The 23,460-nt window shown below is 39.3% G+C and overlaps 1 long non-coding RNA gene across 1 annotated transcript in view; it reads left to right on the top strand.

Moving 5' to 3' along the window:
* The window catches only part of LOC132359719 (uncharacterized), a 96,338-nt gene extending 73,118 nt beyond the window's left edge, over positions 1-23,220 (top strand). The window contains exon 4 of the long non-coding RNA XR_009500914.1: positions 23,026-23,220. This is a non-coding gene — a long non-coding RNA (uncharacterized LOC132359719). The remainder of the gene's footprint in view (positions 1-23,025) is intronic.
* The last annotated feature ends 240 nt before the right edge of the window (positions 23,221-23,460 follow it).

Raw genomic sequence — 23,460 nt, 5'->3', positions numbered from 1 at the left:
CTAATAAAATTAATTGTTTTAAAAGAGAGAAAGATACTTTAGGAGACACAGCAACCAACTGCAATCTGTGGACCTCGTTTGGATCCTAATTTGAACAAACTAATTATAAGCTATTTATGAGATAATCAGGCAAATTAAAACATTGACTAGATCTTTGATGATATTTAGGTATTATCGTTTAATTTTAGATGTAATAATGCTATTGTTTTAGAAAAAGAGTGTTTTAGAAAAAGAGTCATTATTTAAAGATACACACTGAAATATTTTAGATAATGCCTAAGGTTTACTTCAAAATAATACATTGGGGGTAGAAATGGCAAATAGATGTATAAATGAAACAAATTGACCAAAGTTGATAATTGGTGAGACTGGTTGCAGAGTACATGGGGAGGGGGGGTCATTATAGTATTCCCTGCACTTCTGTGCATGTTTGAAATTTTCCATAATGAGAAATTTCTTTCATGATTTGAACGAGTAGTTCATAAGCAAAAGAAAGCTGGACCCCTAAGTTCTGGGTGTGGATGGCTCAAGCAGCTCCCTCTCTCTTGAATGAACTACTCTGAAAATTCTCCCTCCATGGAACAGTGTTTAAGTCAACCAAAACTTCAGGGCCAGGTGTCATTTGTCAGATAAAATGTCCCTGCGTACCGAATATTCCCAACACTTCTTTCAGATCAGACTGGCCAAATAAAACATGTTTTCACTTCTCTGTGGAGGGCTGAGGACTGTGAACCACAGCCTCTCTGCAGTGTGCATCCTGTCTAGGAGTTGAAGCCCAGATTGGTACCTTGTAGGACAGAATCTTCCATTCCATCCTGCAGAATTTCAGGTCCAGACCCAATATTTGTCTCTGAAATGCCTCCCACACTTGTTGAACAGCTGCTCAATCTCAAGTTAGCTCCCAAAGTAAAACATAATAATATGGGTTGTTTTTTAAGGCCTCGCTGCCTCAATTTTGTCATGCTGACATCAGCACCATATGCCTACTGGTGTGGCAAATTGAGAAGGAAGTGTTTCTATGGCCATGCTGCTGATTTCAAAAATAGCATAGCTAATGAGCCAGCTGTGGTTAGACAGAAAAACATTAATAATCACTTCTGCAGTTTCTTTCATCCTAAACAGTTCTCACATATTACTCTCTCTCGTTTCAAAACTGTAATACAGATGTCATACAGATGGCCCATTTGATGGGTTCTATTCTAAACAAGCCACCTGGGAGATCACTGTTTTTATCAAAAGGTAGGGAAAATAATTTATCCCAGGTCAAACGGGCAGCGCTAAACGTAAATTATGATTTTGACAAAATGATGTACGTTTTATAAGACAGTGCTATCAGTTCATGAAGATACAGTGATGTGTCCCCCCTGGAACTTAAAAATGAGGGAAATAAAGATTGACTTGAGCATTAAACTGTGCAATCAATATATAGTGATCAGAGCTGAGAATACAAATCTGCTTAGAGACCAGACAGCTGTCAGGTCAGCAAGACTGGGCTGTCAAAGAATGAATATATTACGATACCTAAAGAGTGCGTTCACCAAAAGTGGGGGGCGGGGTGGGGGTGGGGTGATGTTGGTCCATCAGAGAAATACAGGAAAAAGTGTCACTCAGACAAGTGTTAGCTGTGTGTCTAAACATTGTTCAGGGGACGGGAGCCTTAACCAATGGCTGTGAATTACTTGAGTCTTATGGCTCAAGATCACGTGAGCCAGATGCATCAGGCTTTGGAAACTCAAGGCAGAGGTCGCAAACTGGAGTACTGGGCACCTAACCTCGCTTACGGCTGGATTCGTCTGGCTCTGTTAGGTTCTTTTTAACTGGAAACTTTTTTTTGTTGAAAAGATTTTACATAAGATTATCCATTTATTACTTTTTTTGAAAAATCCCACATTCCCACATGGCAACCATCAGCTAGAGCTGTGTAAGAGCTGTCCCCTGCAGACGGCTCTCTGCTGTCCACAGCCCACACCAGGCCCCTTCGCTCAGCTCGCTTACGTCCCTGGCCCCTGGACACATCTGCGCTGGCTGCCCCCAGCTTAATAACTTCAGCTGGCCTCACTTCCTGTGTTTTGAATCCATGCTGCTCACAAAATCTTCTTTTCCAGGCTGACTTCCCTTGTTGGTCTTCTACAGGGAGAAAATGAGCTGGTCATGTCAATGTGAGGATTCCTGACTTTGTGAGAGTTTTATGTTTCAAGGCTCAGTAAGAAACTGGCATTTTGATTTTACACATCAATCTCCGATAAGTCAGCCCTAGAGAGATGGCTCCACTCTTGGTGTAACAACAAAACCAAGTGTCATTCTCCAAGGCTGACAATCAAACTTCTGTTGCTGCTAAACTCCCTAATACAGTGGCTTGGGACTAAACTATTCAATGTCACCATTGGAATCCTGCACAAAGAAGACGTTTTCCAATTTTTATTTTATTTAGAAGATACTGTATGGTCTAATTTTGTTTTATAAATCACATTTGCTTACACTATACTTTTGTATGTAAGGGTGTGTGTGTGTGTGTGTGTGTGTGTGTGTGTGTGTGTGTGTAAAATCCAAAAATGGGAGATTAGGTTAGTGGAAGAGCATACAAAATGAAAGTTTTGGTTCAAAAAATACGATCTTTGCCTTTCTAGCACTTCTTCCTGCAGAGTGCTGAGGGTGTTTTTGGTTCCTTTATCCTTTCTATTAGTATCACATTTCATGACTCTTTATTAGTTGTGAAAGAATTAGTGCTTTTTCGAACTCTCAAACCTTATCTTCTCCACTTTGTGAATGCCATTGCCTCTGCAGTCACCCACTAGCCGCCTATATTTTATAATTTAGAAAATGTCCACCTACATATTGCACCTCCATTGTGTCATCTGCCAAAAAGCAAGATGATTGGGAAAGAAAATCTTAAAAGCACTTCCTACACGTTCACACATTGCAGAGGCTTTACATCATAGGCATTCGGGAGTCCCACTATGTCTGAAAGAACTTTGGCATGATTCGTGCAGGAAATAACTTGGGAAAAGATAATTCTGGAAGCTTCTCATTAGCATGAGTACTGTGTTGCTGACTCATGTAACAACTCTGAAATATTTAAGATCCTCCAACTCTTTTCCCATTTCAGCCATAAACATAGACATCTCATTCATTCATTCATTTAAAAAATAAATGGTTACCAAGCATCTACTATGTGCAGGTAATTAAAGATATATCTAAAGCCAATAGAAAGCAGTTTTCCTAGACTTAGTATCAAAGATCATAATAATGATGATAACAATAAAACAGACAAGGACATTTTTGCCTTTGTAACCACGTGAGTGATTTCAGTTGTTCTGTTGTCTGTACTTCAGGCTAGAACTGTTTGGCAGCTTACAAGAACTTCTAGAAAGTGCCAAGTGGTTCTACACTTATGATTTTTGTTTTCCTCCCATAAAGAGGTATCTTTGGACATCAAACTGGAGTTTACTACAAAATGTAGGCTGAAGCCGGCAACTGTTTAGGGAACATTCCTTTTTTTTTAATTTTAGGTTTTTTTTGTTGTTTATTTTTTGCCCGCGCCACTCGGCATGTGGGATCTTAGTTTCCCGACCAGGGATTGAACCCACACCCCTTCATTGGAAGCATGGGGTCTTAACCACGACCGCCAGGGAAGTCCCAGGGGACTATTTCTGAGTATTGCTTCTAGATAATTTTTAAAACACAACAGAATATCAGAAACTCTTTTTCTATCGATCTCTGTCCCTCCTATATCATTCCTATGTATCACTTATGGTGGAAGCATCTAAAAATGAAGTGAATATGTGGCATATTGAGAAACAATAACTAAACATATTTCTTAAAATTATGTTTTTGGAATCACAGATGCATTTGCTTAATAAATTAGTCACACATAAAAAGATCCTAACTGAGTAACTTCTCAGACCTTTCATTTCTGCAAAATGGAGTACTTCCAAGGCTGACCGTTCAATCACTAAAATACATCTTCAACGACAGGAAGAAGTACTTGGGTTAATTCTTTATCAGGGTTACAAACTTAAGTTTGTTTTAGATCTTGCTTTCTAAGAATCAAAGAGAAGAATAGAGGAACAGAAAAATGACCACATTTTTGAAGGACTGAATATTGATGTATTAATTACAGAATTGACAGTCCAGCTCCAGTAACTCAAATAAAGCAGCTGGCATTGGCCTGGGAATGGGTTTTATCCCATAAAGATATTACATTTGTTGCCTTTAATGAGTACATAGAATTCAGATAGAGATAGGAACATCAGAGATACAATTTTAATGTAAACATTAATGTAAGTAGGATCTATTTTTTTCATAAAATAGATCTACTTGACTAAAAATTTGTTTCTTGTAAACTCTGTCAGCAATAAATCAAGGAATTTAGTCAACTAACAAATAGTGGTCTGGAAGCTATGTGAGATTATGTGTTCTTAAAACTTTTAAATAGCAAAACATAGTAACAAAACTATGTTTATCATAGTAACAAAACAATGACTCTGTGAGTTTTATGTGGAAACCCTGCAATTAATTTTAAAACCGCCTTAGCAACCTGGAGGTAAGCTTAGTGATGTGACAGTCAATGAAGACGTTTGATGGCCTCACAAAAGTGGATTTGATATGGTATTTTATAACAGAAGGGGAAAAAATATCAAGCTGAATGCCAACTATAATGCATTCTGTAAGCAACCACAGAATGATAGCATTACGTACATTGCATACATATTTACCTGTACTACTCAAAGCCACTGCCCAGCTGCTCTAAACATGAAGGACAGAAGGCACATGACTCCCCTGCCTGGTATTTACTTTGCAAAGCAAGGACTGCAGTGAGTCTAATCTACTCCAGAATCTTTGGCTTCAGAATTAGACACTTAGGATCTTCGTGACCTTGGCCAGTTTCCATAACCTGAGTCTAAGATTTTTATCGGTAAAATTAATAAAGTTAATCTATAAAAATAAAGAGAAATACCTTTCCTGCAAGACTGTAAGCCTATTGTAAGAATCAGATGAGATAATGCACTCAGCAGGGGGCCTGGTAGATAGTAAGTGCTCAATAAGTGAGAAGACTTTGTATTACCCTCTCCATGCCCTGTCTGCTACTGCTGGAAGCAAAGAAACAGATTTGCTTTGCTTTACCTCATAGATGTGGTCACCACAGCTGAACTGCAGCAGCTTCTGGTTTCTTCCTAGAAGAAGAAAATTTTATATTAGCAATATAATGTGTGTTTTCCTGAGGAGGATTGACTGTGGGGTGAATATGTGTATCCCCTTCCATGTGGCAGTGTGTGCCGGGCCTCCCGGTGTAATTGAGACGGCCTCTTGTTTACATGGGAAACACAGGTGAAGACCATTTTCTCATTATGAATGGGATTGAACTTTTCCCCCATGGGTATTTCTCAACTCAAGTCGTTGCTCAAATATCACCTTCTCTACAAGGCCTCCTCTGACCACCACGTTGAAAATAGCAACCCACCTCCCCATATTGATTCTCCTTGACCTTCTTCATTAGCCCCATTAATCTAATGGAAAATATTGTTTTCAAATTTATGACGCCTATGGCTTATCATCTGTCTCTTCCAGTTAGAATGTCATCTTTTGGGGGATAGGAATCTTTCTCTGTTTTTTGCCTGGAACACTTGATAATTTGTTGAATGAACAAATAAATCAATAGATTTATTCATATTTGCTTGTATATGCACAGAGAAACTCTGGAAACTTTCCTGAGAAAATAACAGTTGTTACTAGGGCAGGGAAAGTGGAAGACGTGGTCTGGATAAATTGGGGATGGGGTGGGAGGGAGATTCCAATTTTTGATTTTTGAACCATGTGAATTATATATATATATATAATAGATATATAAATCAGACATCACTATTTCTAAAGTTGCCTACCATCTCTGATAGGCCTTATTTCCTTCTCTCCACTGTCTCTAAAGAGACCTCTCTCTCCCATCTCTTTTTCCTGCACCCCCTTAATTTCTCCGTTAAACTTCAAAATAACAAATTTTCTTCCTGCTACATATGCATATGCATCTGTACATATCTTTTCTATATAAATGAGTGTTGTAAGAAAAGTGTGAAGTTGAACTTCAATTTCAAAACAGAGGTACTCTACTCAAATACAGAATGTGACCAAGTAAAGGTTTACTAAACAAAAGCAACAACAAAAAGTTGAATCCAAAGAGGAAGGTCAACCAGGAAGAGTGATGGTGACTTTAGAGAGTTTGATAAACACATGGTATATGATGCTTTGCGGGCATCCGCCCTTGATCCCAGGGGTCACGTGATGGATGTCCACTGTGTAGTAGGTGAAGTGACCTCTGTGCTGGGAGCAGGTGCTCTGAGATTCTCCCTGAGGCCAGATATCTGCTTCTGGGCTGCACGCTCCACCATTCTGATCAGAGGACTCCTTGGTGTTGGGGCATCTGAGGCAACTGTCCCAGAGAGACTGAGGGAACACAAACAAGCAGATCTGCAATATGATGCAAAGAAAACAGAAGGGGCACGTGAGTTAGCATGTGTTAAGTGTTATGAATCCACTTACATAGTCACCAGCGGAAGCAACATAATCCAAAGTTTAGATGAAGCCAAGAGCCTTGCCTTCCTTCAAATCTCCAGGGAGTCAGAATATAAGTAAAAATTTTAAATATAGATGCTTTCTTCTTCCCTTCCAGCCTCTTTTCCACCTCCCTGCCATGTTTTCCAGCCAGTTTTAGGCAAGGGAATTATTATTCTAGCCAAATTCCTCTAGGAAGGAAAGAACAAGCTCAATCCATCTTCATTTCTCTCTTCTGACAAAGTAGGTAAGACAGTGATGATATCAGTCTTTTAACTCAAGGGATTTTGTTCACAGGGATTTAATGAATATTCGTTAATACACTGTGATAAGCAATGCAAAAATATGAGGCACAGCAAAATGATAAAAGCCACGAATTACAAATTCCTAAGCCCTTATTATGCAGAAAACTAATTTCTTCTTACTACATTAAGATCTGACCATCCCCAGACCCAGTTCCTTTTATGTACTTCTATGAATTTTAATTATATATAAATGAAAACCTGAAGAAAGGAGTCATTTTAAATATAAAGATCTATTCCTAATTTCTTACAAAACCATTTACCTTTACAAAAAATGTTAGTGAACAATGGTCCTCCAGCATCAACAATGGTCAGAGTCACATGCCACAGTGACTTGTAAATATTGTGTATTAAAACAAAGTCTAAAAAGATGCTTTAAATCCACTTGTCAGATTGTGCATGCTATTTAATCCACTAACCTAGAAAATCATGTTAATGAAATTGGAAATTGAAATCAACATTTTCTAAACTGCTGCTTGATATTTTTCAGTGTTGGCTATTGCTTCTATCCTGAAGCAGTATAATGACATCACCCCTTGAGAATCTCCCCCCAAAACTGTCACATGATGCCAGAGAAGCACATCATTCAGTTCTTTGCTTTTTCCCCTACTTACTCACCACCATGGCTGTAGTTATCTTTCCACTGTGGGAATCACACAGTGGGAGAGGAGCAGGCCCCGTCACATCTCCAGGTTACGTAAGCACCCACCCAAAAGGAGCAACCCAGATCCTCTGAGCAGCACCGGCAGAGAGAGGGCTCAGACCCCAAATAGCAACTTCTGCGCTGAGCAGCAAAAAGAAGACGCAGTTCCACTTATGATACTCAGAGACTGCAGCAGTCTTCAAAATTGGGCTTTCCTAGAGCACTTAACAGAAGTCACACTTCACCGTCAAGTACTGGAGGAAGGGCCAGGACAGCACCGAAACCTCCAGCAGTTGCCATGGCAGCAGCAACAGGACTGGAGAGGTTTCCAGAAGCAGGTCTGTCTCAGGAGTTTATAACACAATCACATGCTGTCTGTGTTTAACACAGGCCGAATGAACAGTCTGTTTTCCAACTCCCTCCGTCAGTTTGCATTATGATTATCTGGTGAAATTCCGGCAAGGGAAGTGTGATGCATTCTCTGACCTGTGTCTTCAGGTTTGCCTGCAGCAAAGAAGGCTCCAGCCTTTCTCCCCAGCTTGTGCAGGAAATGCAGCATAAACCACTTGCTGACTTGGGCTTAACCTGGTTGGCTGAAATTTCTGGTTATACTGTAACATTTACCAGTTAATGCCGTGTTTGATCGAATAGCAAAGCTGATTCTACCACTATAGTATTAGTTGGAAATATTAAGACCTATTTCAGATGGTACAAGGAAATGTTCTTTGAATCTAAATTCATTTCAGAAAAAGCAACAAGGAGTTATTTCTTTTTCTCTTTGTTCCTAAGTAATTTGCAGGGAAAATTAAGCTATGATTGCAGATGTTGACTCTTCCCTGGGACAAGAGGCCAGACCCTCAGATGTGGATCCTTTCTCTAGATGAATTTTACCCTTCCTCAATCCCAGGGAGATCAAGTTGCTTTTTTATTATGGTAAAATACACATAACTTAAAATTTATTGTCTTAACCATGTTTTAAAATTTATTTTTATTTATTTATTTTTGGCTGCATTGTGTCTTCCTTGCTGTGCGCGGGCTTTCTCTAGTTGCGGCGAGCGGGGGCTACTCTTCGTTGCGGTGCGCGGGCTTCTCATTGCGGTGGCTTCTCGTGTGGAGCACAGGCTCTAGGCGTGTGGGCTTCAGTAGTTGTGGCACGTGGGCTCAGTAGTTGTGGCTCGCGAGCTCTAGAGCACAGGCTCAATAGTTGTGGTGCACGGGCTTAATTGCTCCATGGCACATGGGATCTTCCCGGACCAGGGCTTGAACCCGTGTCCCCTGCATTGGCAGGCGGTTTCTTAACCACTGCGCCACCAGGGAAGTCCTGTCTTACCCATTTTTAAGTGTACAGTTCAGTGGCATTAGATATGCTAACAAAGTTGTGTAACCATCACCACTATCCATTTCCAGAACTTCTTCATCATCCCAGGTAGAAACTCTGTACCCATTCAACAATAACTCCCCACTACTCCCTCCCCCCAGCTCCTGGCAACCACGATTCTGCTTTCTGTCTTGATGAATCTGCCTAGTCTGAATACTACATATAGCTGAAATCATATAGTATTTGTCCTTTTATGTCTGGCTTCTTTCACTTAGTATAATGTTTCAAGATTCATCCATGTTGTTGCATGTATCAGAAGTTCCTTTTTAAGGGTGAATAATATTCCATTGTATTTATATTCAACATACACACATTGTATGTATATTTTGTTTTTCTATTCCTCTGTTGATAGCCATTTGGGTTGTTTCTACCTTTGGCTACTGTCAATAATGCTGCTATGAATATTGATGTTAAGTACCTATTTGAGTCCCTGGTATCAGTTCTTTGGGGTATATACCAGAAGTGGAATTACTAGATCATATGGTAATTCTATGTTTAACTTTTTGAGGAACCACCGAACTGGTTCCCATGGTGGCTGTACCATTTTACATTCCCAAAAAGTTCCCCCTTTTAATACCTTTGAAAAGATATAACCTCTGTGTTACTTTCCCAAATTTCAAGGTACTGAGGGAAGATTGCCAGTAGAAGCATCACTGTTGTCAATACATTTCCCTGATGTCACGCTGAAATCCTAAGTTAAAGTCAGTAAACATTTGTTGAATGCCTACTATGAGCCAGGTAACAACGGGCCAGGCATTAAATATACAAAGAGCACAAAGCTTAGTGAGGAAGATAGACATTTAAATGCAAAAGTGTAGTGTGATGAATCCAATAATAGAAGGATATGCAAGGCAACAAAGGGGCAGGAGAAGCTTTGCAGAAGGGATGACTGAGCTGGGTTTTGAATGACGAACAGGAGTTTGCCAGATGGGAGGAAGGAGAATAGCCCAAGCAGGGAATAATAAGTTCAGAGAACATCCAAGAGAACATGGCACTCTCAGGGAACGAGGGAGAGTTCATTATGGCAACAGCTTACTGCTTTTACTGGTTTCTGGCCTATTGGTGTCCCCTCAGAAGTTCTGTGGACAGGGAAGGAAGACATGCATATGTGTAAGCATATATGTACTTGCATCTGAGGGTAGGAAGAGGTGGGACTTTACCAGGTGGTATCTGGAGTCTTGTGATTTGTGGCCCATAGCAATGCTGAGTGAGGAAGGTGATTGCAGAGTGAGAGCTGACACTTTGAGGCACTGAAGTGGTTGTTACCAAACAAAATTTTAAAGCCCCCAGAGATAGGAAATATGACTTAGAACTTTAGAAAAATCCACTTTTGATTGATCCAGTTTCAGCAATATGGCAGACTAAGAAACCTGAAAACCCTCCCACTGCAACCCGTAGAAAGGGTTTGTAAAATACAATAAAAATTCCTATAAATGCAAAGCCAAATTAATGCACACACAAAATAGGAACATCTCCTGGTGCCAGAAAGGAGGTCAGTGGAAGCCAGAGCAGTGACCTGAAACCGTTGCCGTGGGGACAGGGATGCAGGATGGATGGTGAAGGATAGGCAGAGTTTCCTTGCTTCTATAAAGCCAGCAGGAGAGCAGGAGTGAGAGTCAACAACAAGGAGTGTGATCTGATATAATGTAACACTGTCATGGGGGTGCCAGCCCATTGCCTTTGCCATGTTTTCTTGGTTAGAAGCAGGTCCCGAGTCTCACTCACAAAGAGAGGGGATTATACAGGCCATGAATATCAGAAGACAGGGATCATGGGGGACCACTTTAGGGTCTGTCCACCACTGTCCACAGACATTCATTGGTGCCACATCCCAGGAGTATCTGTCGAGACGTTTCTACCAACATCAGAGTTCAGACTTCTCATGCCACCTTTGGGATGCTAATGACATACTTTGTCCCATGGCCATTGCCTATAAGCGTTGAAGAATACAAGATTTATTAGTTTTTATTTATTTTATGAAAATACTACATGGTTATGGAAACATTCCAAACAGTGCAGATAAGGATAAGTAAAAAGGACAGATTCTCATCTTCTTTCCCATTCACAAACCCCATACTACTACTCAGAAGTTATCTTTGGAAATGGTTTCTGGATAGTGTGTGTTATCAAAACTATCATCATTTCAGGAAAACAAAAGCACCATCTGTCCGAGAGAAAATTGGAGTTGTCCTGGGCAAGTTCAACTATTTAGTTTTTTGAGGTTCCCAAGGTGAAGATGAAAGAGTAAGAGATTCATTAAAGGGGCAAGAGGGGCGACAGGGCAGCTGCAAAGGTGGCCTCCAGTCTGCCCTGCTGTCCTATGACTTAAATAGTAAAGTTCAGCGGCAGGTTAAGGATAGAGTGCAACCAAAAGCTTACTTATAAAATAAGAGAATTAAAAATTAAAAGGAATGAAATAAATAAATTTACATAGAAAAAAAACACAGATTATTTTGGAGTAAAGACAAAAAATATTAACATGAAAATAGTACAAAGTATAAAAGTAAATAAAGGTCAAAAGTTAAAAGATACCACATTGAAAGTTAAAAGCCAAAGAATTACAAAAGCTAGGCTTAATTTTTTTTAAAAATATGGGTGAAAAGTTGAACTGACAATTTACAAAGAAACACAGATGGCCTGTATATGTGAAAATATTATAATTTAATCTTCCTTGTAACCAAAAAATAATAATAAAAATCACAAGATACTATTTCTCACATATTAGATTAGCAAAGATTTAGAGGTTTGATAACATCCAGTATAAACATGAGGAAAACAGTCTCATACACTGTTGGTCAGAATATACATTTCTATGAACTCTTTAGATGGCAATTTGACAATATCTACAAAAATTTACTTAGCTACTTGAATTAGCAATTCCATTTCTAAGACTGTATCTTAAAAGTATATTTGTGTGGTGTGTGTGTATAAATACACAAGATAGATAGATAGATGCATAGATACATAGATACATAGATTCATAGATAGATCATCATTGATTGAAACAGAGAAATGGTAGAACAACCTACATGTCTATCAATTGGGAACTGGTAACATAAGTTACTATTATCTCCATTAAATACGATTTATTCCCACAATATAGCTTTCTCCCACCTGAAATGGGCTTCTCTTCATTCTCCTCCTTCAGGAAGCCTTCTCAGATTATTCCATATCCAGTCACCAATTTGGGGGGTTCTGTTTTCTCCCAATCTGTCCCAGTTTCAACAGTGGTTCAAGACCTCAGTTGACACAGAACTGGTTTCAAATCCAAGGAGAAAGAGGTATACCTGCAATCAATTATCCATAGTAAGGGAATTTAAAAAAAAGAAAAAGCAGGAACCTTTCAGATTGAGATGAACATGGCTTTATTTTGATCTTGAAAAAATGTCAAGCATTTTTTACAATGCTGTGTGACACAAATTGATTTAACTGTCTGTCCTCACTTTTATACTTTTTAAAGCCTACGGAAAATAGATACTACAAAAGGAGAAGATGCCAATGTTAACATTTTAAGTCCCTAACTTTTAAATCCATCAACTTTTCTTTCTGCTCAGTGCCTTTTCTAGAATCTCATCTTTTCCTTGCATTCTGTTCTTTTTTAATTTTTTTTAACAGTCTTCAATTTTCTGAAATAAAGGAGGATTGATTAGGACCTTCATTCATGCTTCAGGTGCCGCATTCTTGGAAGATGAAGTGCTTCTTCAAAAATCCTTTCTAAACAAGCTCTCAAGTCAATTACTCTTCTCTTTTGGTGATGTAAAACAAAGAGTACCATTAGTCATTTAGCAAGAGCAAAATGTCTCCCTTTGTGAAAACCACCAACCATTTGGTTTAAAAAAACTAAAGGATAAATCAGTTCTAATGTATGGAACTTGATAATTTTTCCATATGTTATTACTAAAGTTGACATGGCGGAAGTTGCCAAGAGGAAGCAATAAACAGTAATGCTAGAGAAGGAAGAATAGTTCTTGAATCCTCATTAAACGTATCTTTGTTTTAAAGTTTGATTGTTTTTCCACCATGAAATTAATTGACATTTTCACTTATTATTTTTACTTACAACTAAACAGCTTGAAGAGAGTGGTTTTCAAAATACTCTTCCCAAAATCAGTCTATGGAAAAAGTAGCATTCCCAAGTAACTTTTTATGACACTTGGTTACCAGTGAGACTTGTCCACACGCCCTTTTTATACCCTAGCAAAGCAACAAAAAGATGCCCACATCTGCATCATTTGTCTTCTATGATAGTGGACCTTGGCACGAGTATCATCAATTACAGGAAACTGGAATCTCCCAGAGCAAAATGACCTAAGTTCACATTGCTTTCTCTAAGTCCAGCCTGGATCTCCTAAGGTCATTGCCCATATTCAAAACATACACTCCTTTCTCCTGGCAATTATGCTGTATACCAATGGAGCTTCCTCTAAGAAGCTGAAAATTCTATTAATTTAATTCAATCTCTTTTTTGCTATTTAGCAATGGTTTCCCAAAAAAATTAATTGAAAAGGCTGTAATGGCAGCCAAAAGCCACTCTTACTGGATGGCAGGATGCCGTTATTTTATATATATACATATATATATGTGTGTGTGTGTGTGTGTATATATTTGTATACATACATATATATGGGGGGGAGAGTTTTGTTTTTTCGCCTCACTAGTCTCCTTTGTTTTTGTTTTTTAAGTTTTTTTTTTTTTTTTTTTTTTTAACCTATCTGGACAGGTCATGACAGAAGACTGTTTCTTTTATAATAAAGTTACATTCATGTTGTGGTTCTTTGAGTTGTTGAAAAATGTCCCCTTTTATATCCACTAAAGAGAGGTGTGATTCAAACAGAGGGAAGTATAAACTAATTTTGGAGTAACCATGAGCCAGGTGCTTTACATATGTTAGCTTATTTAGTCCTCCTAACCACTCTATAATTTAGGTGTTATCATCTCTTGTTTTGTAGTTGAGGAAATTAAGTCTCTTTAATAGATGAGATAACTTGCCCAAGACCATGTATGGAGTCAGAATGTGATCCCACATGGGTCTGATCCCAAAGCCAGAGATCTACCTCTTTCTTATTATCCAGTCATATTTTAATAAAATCTATTTGAATGACACTTATAAGAAGCCACCAAAATTCATCTAATTTAATTTCTATATCTAGGATTATTTTCTCCTGTTTTTTATTTAATCTACTACTTGCTTATATTTGACCCTTCTCAGTTGTCCAAAATGTAGGTATACAATTAAACTACAGTCCCCTATTACAAAACCCAAAACTTCACGTGACTTAACAGGCAAGAGAGGCAAGCTCTTTGCACAGACTCAGGGCAAGCATCATGGTTTAAATTCCAAGCCCTGTCATCAGGCAGGCCTATGTTCAAATCCTCAGGGTTTTTTTGAGGACTAAACAAGATCATGTATTAAGCACCTGTTAGATGTACAATAAATAGAAACTTAATTTGAAAAATACAGAGTGGCAAACAAAGCTGACCCAATTCCCACCCCCATTAGACAGGCCTTGGAAGGGGAGAAAAGGAAGGAAAGGTGAAGGGAGGGGAGGAGAGAAACAGGAAAGAGCCTTAGGGCATGGAGCTCAACCAGCTGAGAACGCAGAGACCAAACCTTCCACTTTACAAAGTCAAGGGCTGTGGCTTTTAATTATATCTGGGGCTTAGTAAAGCTCTTTTCTCCCGATAGAGAACCTTCAAATTCCCACTTGAGAGAGAAACAATCAGGCTTGGCAGATAACAAGCCTCTCTGTGATGACAACAGCGCTCAGACATCAAACCTGTTGACAGAACAAGCTGACAGGTTCATACCCTCTGTGCGGGATTGCGAATTCTCAAATGTGTTTTGCCACCTTCAAGTATGGACAGATGTATTTGGGGAAAAAAATGACTTTATAGCGAATTAGATTTTTCATATATTGCTGAGCGGCCCCTACAGTTTCGACAGGTGCAAGAGAGGCGGCAGAGGTAGGTTTGCAAATCAAGCCACCATGCGTCCCCCAACTGTGCGAGGTGAATGATCAGGATATGCGTGTAGGTTCCTACTGGTATTTGTTCCATCAGCATAGACGTGACAAGTGCTGCTTGGAAGAAGCCTTCCTAGCTAAACTCACCCCACCTCCATCTTTCAGCCTTTACGGTACATTCTTCTAGGGAGCTTACTGTGTGCACGCACTGTTCTAAGTGCTGTATGTGTAATAAATCACTTTATCTTCACATCAGCCTATGAGGTAACCACTATATTATCCCCTCTTTACAAACAAGGAAACAGAGCAGTTAAATAGCTCACTCACAGTCACACACCCAGGGCCTTGTACTGAGAGGCTGGAAATGCTGGGATTCAGTCCTGTCTCGCTACCTCCTCATAGCGAAGGCTACGTTCAACCAATGCGTGCTGTGGTCCCAGCCCTGTGCTAAGCATCTTCAGTACATTTCTCATTTAATACGACACCTGTGGGAAGTAAACACTGTTGTTATCCTTACAAATGGGGAAACTGAGGTTTAGAAGGGGTAAGGAACTTGGAGTTGGAGCCAAAAATAAAAACTCAATCTGTCTGACTGCAGAGTCCAAGGTCTTAACTACTACAGTGCTCTGCTTCTGCCCCTTACTAATTGTCTTGAGTATCTGATCTCTCTCAGCCTCAGTGTCCTCATCTGTGAAATGGGGATACCATCAATAACTATCTCAAAGGACCAGTGTGTGGGTGAAACAAAGAAAGGTATGTGAAAATGATCTAAGAACTATACTGTGCTATGCAATCTAAGTAACTATCATTTTTTCTGTATTGCTCTAGATTTGCTCCTTAGCTCTTTCAAATACTTATCCAGCCATTCCCCCAACTAAATGCTACTTTCTCAAGGGTAGACACCATGACTTCTCTGCTTGTAAGTTTATCTCCCATAGAATTTGGCCCTTTCTGGGTACATAGTTGGGGCCTGATAAGTGCTCCTTAAATAAGCACAGGCATGTGAAACAGCAATGCCAGAGGTTCTGTCTCAGGAGGAAACTTGGTTAAGCCATTTTGCAAAGGTTAATTCAGGCTTTTAGCCAAGAATTGTCCTATTTATAATGATCATGAAAGATGTATACATTCTTCTACTTTAAAAAGTACATAAGCTAATGTAAATCAACCTCAAATCAATGTTGGAAGACTCAAAGAAAAAAAAAAAGCTCTGTCATTTCACTAAATCCCTTAACCTGTGGCATCCATCCCCCACAGCTGTTCCAAAGGGTCCTGTGCTTAGGACAAGGAGAGTCTACTCTGTGGAAGTACGTGATTGATGTAGCAGGACTAATGAAAATGACTCCCCTTTTCTTGAATCTTCTAACCCATTCTCTACAAAGATAAACTTGTAAATCATGTAAATAAAGGTATTCTACTAGTAGTTTTAATCAGTGTGTGACCATTATATTATCAATTCACACTTTCTACAAGGCATGTGGTAATTCATATTCTTCTCCAAGCAAATTAATTCAATCCTTCCCAAAGCTGAAGGTTTTGGCACCTGTGACCCCTCATTGATTTATCAACATAATACATTTAGAGAGTGAAAGGGAGAAAAGAGAAGGCAAATCCCTTGCCTCTGTCTCCCCCACCAAGTGGTTTTGTGCAGGAGAACCCCAGACAATCCCTGTAGCGTGGCCATGTCTTTAGTCTTGAATGAAGTAATAGCAAATATCTGCGCCTTTTTCCTTCAAACATGACAAGTTTCTTATATCAGGGTCTTTGCATTTGCTACTTCTTCTGTTTGGGGGTGCTTGTCCCTAGATTTCCCTTAGCTGCCTCCTTCCCATCTTTCTGGTCCTTTCTCAAGAGACCTTCACCCCTGGCTAAAGTAGCCCCCCTGACTCAGTCCCACCCTGTAACCCTGATTAATCATCTCCACAACATTTCTCAGGGTCTGATGTTACCTTATTTGTTTAAGTTTATTGGGCATAAGCTCTCTCTCTCTCCTTGAATGCAGGAAATGCTGCTGCATCCCCAAATGCTTGACACAGAGTCGGCGCTCATTAAATATGTGTGGACTAACTATAGGAAGACAAGTTCTCCTCTCCCAAACCCCACCTTTACCTCCATCCCCATCTGTAAGCCAGAAAGGAGGTACAGAGGACATATCTAAGGAAATGGCACTCCCTGGTCCTTGGTGGTGATTGTCTAGTGGTGATTGGAGCACCACGGCTCTGCCTGTGGCAGCCTCAGTTCAAATTCTAATCCACACATTTGGTGTATTGTTTCAAGGAGTCTATGTCATGACTGCCAGGGTGCAAATTCCTGCTCTGGTTCTAACTAGCTGGGTGGTCTTGGGCTAGTTATTTAATCCCACTATGCCTACATTTCTTTGCCCTTACAAAGGGGGGATATATCACCTATCCTGCAGAGTTGTGAAGGTTCACTAAGATAATGAATGTACCCGGCTGAGCCCAGTGCCTGGCACAGGGTAAGCACACAATGAATTGTAGCTTTGAATTTATTAATGATGGAAGCTAATTTATACTTGTGCCACTAATCTCTCTCCCATAGTAGACCTCACTAACTGATTATGCCATTCCTTCTTTTAAAAAATGGCCTCACAACCTTCATATAACACCACCCTCTCCTAGACAGTCACTACCAATCAATCATTTGGAGCTGGCGTGCAAACTGAAACCTATTAGCCCTTCCTGATTCAGGAAGCTCTTAAAAAGGCTGTCAAGCAGGGCTATTAACATTGAGCTTGATGTCCAAAAGGAAATTGGTAGTTAATTTTGCCACTGGAAAAGTGGCAAATTCAGCAGGATACATCCATGGGCAAATTCACTAGCGTGGGAGAAGAGAGAGTCATGGGAGAACCCACTCTTGACAGATGAGGGTAGAGGGGAAGGCCCTGCCCCTCCCATTAGGCTTGGTTCCCTAGAGGTTATAGAAATCAGGGCTTTTGGAAGGCAGGGTGTGAGCAGTGCTCAGATTTACTCTCTGATATATTCCTTTCCATGAAGCAGCTCTGTTGGAAATTGGGAGTTCACCAGGAAAAAATCATCCCTCATGATTGGCTCCCTTTGAATTCTTATTAAATATTCCAAACACCTCCTAACAATTTCTGGATTCCAATCAGTATCAACAGAGGACTATAATTTTTACTAACTTATTTTTAAGTGATAGAGTGTCTAGCAGATTATTAGTGGGTGTGTGTGTGTGTGTGTGTGTGTATGCATGTGTGTACCATTTTATAAGTGACAATGAGGTTATTGAGGAGCTTTTCCAAGAGCTAAGGAGGCTGCCGGCTTGGATGGATAGCAGTGACACTTTCAGAAAAGAAAATGAAGCTAGAAAGATGAAATATAGAAATAAAAACAGAGAGTAACGCTTGTGTTTAATTTACTTCCATAAATCTGGCTCTACCAAAAGTAGCAAATTGGGAGATGCCAACTTTCTAGCATCCCCAGGTCCCCTTTCTTGCTCATTTTTCTTCATTCTCTAAAGGGCCCAGCGCCCCAACTTTCTCCATTAGTTTCATCATCAAAATCTTTCTGCAGGAAATTAGTTGTAGAAAAACTAGTTCATACCAGAGTAGAAATGACTAGTGGCTTAATATTTCCTCTTATAGGCAATACACAGATTTTATGACTTAAAGACACGGGCTAAATTGTGTTCACCCAAAATTCGTTATGCTGAAGTCCTAACCCCTGGTAACTGAGAATGTGACTGTATTTGGAGATAGGGTCTCTAAAGAAGTAACTAAAGTTATATGACATCATTGAGGTGGGCCTTAACCAATATGACTGATGTCCTTATAAGAAGAGGAGATTAGCACACAGACAGGTACTGAGGGAAGACGATGTGAAGGCACAGGGAGAAGACAGCTATCTACCAGCCAAGGAGAGAGGCCTTAGAAGAAACCAACCCTGTTGACACTTTGATCTTTGACTTCTAGCCTCCAGAACTGTGAGGAAATAAATTTCTGTTGTTTAAGCCACCCAGTCTGTAGTATTTTGTTATGGCAGCCCAAGCAGACTAATACAAATAGCTTAGGAGTTGGTCAGACTTGTGTTAGAATCGCAACTTTTCCGTTTAGGAACTGTGAAATCTCAGTCAGTGAACTATCTGAGCTTCAGTTTTCTCAGCCATAAATGGAGATGATAATGCCTGTCTCATGAGGTGTGTGTGAGGATTTTTTTTTTTAGTTTCTATTGGAGTATAGTTGATTTACAATGTTGTAGTTTCAGGTGTACAGCAAAGTGATACATATACGTATATATCCACTCTTTTTTAGATTCTTTACCCATATAGGCCATTACAGAGTATTGAGTAGAGTTCCCTGTACTATACAGTAGGTTCTTATTAGTTATCTATTTTATATATAGTAGTGTGTATATGTCAATCCCAACCTCCCAATTTATCCCTCCTCCCCCTTTCCCCCCTGGTAACCGTAAGTTTGTTTTCTACATCTGTGACTCTATTTCTGTTGTGTAAATAAGTTCATTTTTACCATTTTTTTAGATTCCGCATATAAGCGATATCATATGATATTTGTCTTTCTCTGTCTGACTTACTTCACTCAGTATGACAATCTCTAGGTCCATCCATGTTGCTGCAAATGGCATTATTTCGTTCTTTTTTATGGCTGAGTAATATTCCATTGTATATATGTACCACATCTTCTTTATCCATTCCTCTGTTGATGGACATTTTGGTGTGAGGATTAAATGAGACAATATACATTATTGGTTAGCACAGTGTCTGTGTGGTACCTGGCACTTAGCACTTCATAAAGTGCTATTATTACTATTATTACAGTAGAATTTTAACTGGATACAAAGTACTGATGAAATCAGTACTTCTGTACATCACTTGTCTTTACACCACAGATACTCAAAAAATATCTGTTACTGGATCACACTGCAATCGTGGCTTCTCACTCCTAAGGGGCCCTTAATTCCCATACAGTTGGCATCAGAAGCTACAGATGTGGTCTTGGTCTCCAAAATGTAGACAAGAATTATGGGAAAATATAAGAAAAATCTGTACTGCAGTAAAAGAGGCAGATAAGAGTCTACCAACAAATGAAATAAAATTTAAACTTAAAGAACAGTGAGTAATTATGTTAAAACCACTAGTTTATTAAACCATTTATACTAATAAGTAAGTAGCTTATTTCTAATTAACTTTCTGAGGAAGCTTCTTAAGTGTTGGTTCTCAGGTAAATGCCTTGACTTGGAGGACAGTCATCTAATAACTGTGGTTTCAGGTCAGGCACATTAAATTTCAAATAAACATTCTGTATTTTAACACTTAAGTTATTTTTAGTATAAATGGTTCCTCTAGCAATCAAAACTCCCCACATGGGAAAGGAAGACAACACTAAAACTTATACCATTCTCCTGCCCCACAGTTTTACAAAAAAGGTTATGAAACAGATCACTGAAAACTATTTTCCCTCAAGGCAATCTACACAATCAGTATAATATGTCCGGTTGCCTTGCATCCCTCCAGGAAGCAGGAGCAGAGCCACTTTGGACCTCTGGGTTCTGGGATTTTAGAGGTGAGCACATTGGTATCCACTGCATATTTTGAGGCTTTTCCTGTGCTTTTATCTATAAATGGAAATAAAGCTGAGGTTGAAACAGCCAGGTACATAATGCCAAAATATAAAACCAGATGTAGCCTTCTTCTGAGTCTTACTCCCAGTGTGCACAGTCTACCCCTGGCCATTCCTCCTCAGCAGCAGAAAGCTGCTCTGTCCTCTCTTTGTCTCTGTATCCCAACTCTGGCATGAGATGTCTCCATTCATTAATCTGGAGTCCATAATGTTACCCATCCTGCAGCTCTGTGTTCTATTCTGTCCTCCTCGCTCCTCTTGCCAGGCCCACTCATTTGTTCTTTGGTACCCAAAGCCCACTACACCTCCCCTTCTGACTTAGCTATCTATCTCTTATCTATTTCCCTGTGCAATACAGCTGATCGCATTGTGCAACAGACACAAGAAATCCTGAGTAGAGAGGCTGAGTACCAGGTCCCATTCTTATATCAGGCCTCTGGAGCCTGGCTATTAAGAGTGTATCATTAGCCTGATAATTTAGCATCTCCCCAAATCCAAAATTCACCTAAAACGAATATACATTAAAATCTTTGGAGAAGTAGCCTAACAAAAGAAAAATAGAGAAAGGTTTGATTTTCTAGACTTCTATTTTCTCTTCAAGAAGAATGTAAGCAAGTAACCTCCTTTGAACTGAAGTGAAATTCTCTGTTGTAAATGGTTCTTTACATGAGCCTTGCAGAAAACCATTTCTCAACATCTCCATCAGAACAGAAATGACCACAATGACACACTCCCTCAGCTCCTGTTAGCCTGACACCTTCCCATTGTCTAGCAGAAGAGAGAAGAAAAACTGACTTGTGGTTATTATAAATGCTATAACTGAAACTTTATTGCATATAAATTTTCGCTCACTAAATTGCTGAACCCAGTAAAGATGTATTTGTTCTCTGCTTTTCTTAAGTAATGATGAATCAATAGGTCTATTTAGCTCAGCTTCTCTACATTTAAATCCCCTAGTGAAACATGAGGGTGGAAGACAGGACCACACTTGATTTCCTTTGTATTACATTCTTCTATCTCCAAAAAGCTTCTCTGACTGTTCAGGTGACCTCAGTCCCTAGGCTGGCTTAGCTATTCACGGGTAAACTTGGTTTGCAAGTGCACACCCATAGTCTTTGATCCACTGATTCCCCACATCACTGATTTTGTGTCTGACTTGACTATGCTGTCTCTCCTTTCATCAGATTGTAATTTGTCAGTCAATTTTATCAACCAGTCAGTGTGATTTTTATTTTTTTAATTCTTTTAGGCTATACTAATGAAAGGAGACAAAAGCCATTAATGATTTAATCCTCTGAATTTTTTTTAGTGGTTCACAGAGGAATTTGGATTGATACAACTGGATGTGACAGCTTCCACAAATGTCCTGCAATGCCTTTTGCAGGACCTGATAAAATCTTCATATGCTCTCACAAGCAGATCTATTATCTTGTACATGCAAAAGAACCCACTAGAGAATATAATTATGACTAGCTCGATCATAGAATTCCCTTAGAATAATAATTAAAGGAATAAAATGAAATTAAAAGCAGCAAATATAATGTAATGCTCCCCATAAGCATTTAGTAGATACTCATTAACAGACAATGAGACAAAGAAGATACCAAAATGTGACTCGGGTCTGCACCTTCACAGAGTGCAGTCACTGACACACCATAGACACTAACGATGCCAGGCTTAATCATCTCCTGCAGCAGGTGATGGAGGCTTGAACTGGGGAAGTGTCATTTAAAAGGGAATATTTTTTTTGTCTTTAGCAGTGGTAACATCGGTGGAACAGATTCTTTTTTGTTGTTGTTTTTACTGAAAATCTCCAAACTAAGCAAATACTCACCTTTGTTTGGTGGAAAACTGCCTTGTCAGCATTAACTAGAATGCACATACTTCCAAATGAGATGTTCGGTGTTCAGTTTAATAATGTATTGGGTCTATCTCTGCCCTTAGTAGCAGGAGAAGAAATTTTTTCCCTATTTACTCCTAAAGGGAATGCATGTTTCCCTGTCATTCTCTGGGGACAGGAAAGGACAGCTCACTGCCAGTAATCTTTGAATAGGAATGGAGGTGGGTCTTGCAATGAAGGTGGGAAAGGACTTTCTCTAGAGCCAAAGGTTGGACTGGCAATCTAAGGTATGGTGGTGGTTGGAGAGTTTAATTTTTAAGGTTGAGCTAACCTACTACTACTCAGAGGCCTATCCAGCCATGGGCCTAACAGTAGCCACTTTTGTGGGTGTATCTAAGCTATGCTCAAAGGTCGATTGACCTACACAGGCAAAGTCTCACCTCACTATTTCTTCTCCTTTGTCACTTGCAAATCTTATCCTGAGTCTAAAAACAGATTGAAGTTTCTTATTTGCCATTGTAACCCCTAGCATCTAGCATAGTTCTTGGCCCACATTTTATTGGATTGATTTTGTAAAATTCAATGAATTTATCAGTACAGGAGTTTTACTTATATTGAATAAAAGGAGCTAGTCCTTTAAGTGACTTATTTCTAACTTGAGTTGCATTTATGGACAAAGTCTAGATCAACTGGCCTGCTTTCAGTTTTGTAAAACTAAATTCATTGGTCATGTCTTTGAAAACAGGTGAACCCACTGGCGCTCCCAGACAGACACAGAGGAGAGAATCACGGATTCACCCTACTGTCGCTCTGTGCCTTGTCTCCATTTCTCTCAGCACAGGCTGTGGCTGAGCCAGCAAAAAGCATCACAGCCAATACTGGTTTCTTTTTCTAATCCATGTAAAGAGCACATTTTCATGGGGCTCTTGGGCCTACAGATATTAGACCACATATTTTTAAAAACCAGATGTACAGTCATAAAAATAAAAAAGTAATTAATTAATGAAAGATACAGTTAGTGCATCTTGATCTGAAGATGGAAAGAAAGTCATGTGTTTAGAAACCTGGTACATGAAAGATACTGTGTTAGAGGATTTCCCTAACATTTTCTTATTTAATTTCTCAATACAACTCCTTGAGTTAGGTATTATGTTTCCCACTATATTAATAAGGAAATTGA

Source organism: Balaenoptera ricei, chromosome 2 (genome assembly GCF_028023285.1).
Source record: "Balaenoptera ricei isolate mBalRic1 chromosome 2, mBalRic1.hap2, whole genome shotgun sequence".
NCBI lineage: Eukaryota > Metazoa > Chordata > Mammalia > Artiodactyla > Balaenopteridae > Balaenoptera > Balaenoptera ricei.
This window is presented reverse-complemented; position numbering and strand designations above follow the sequence as displayed.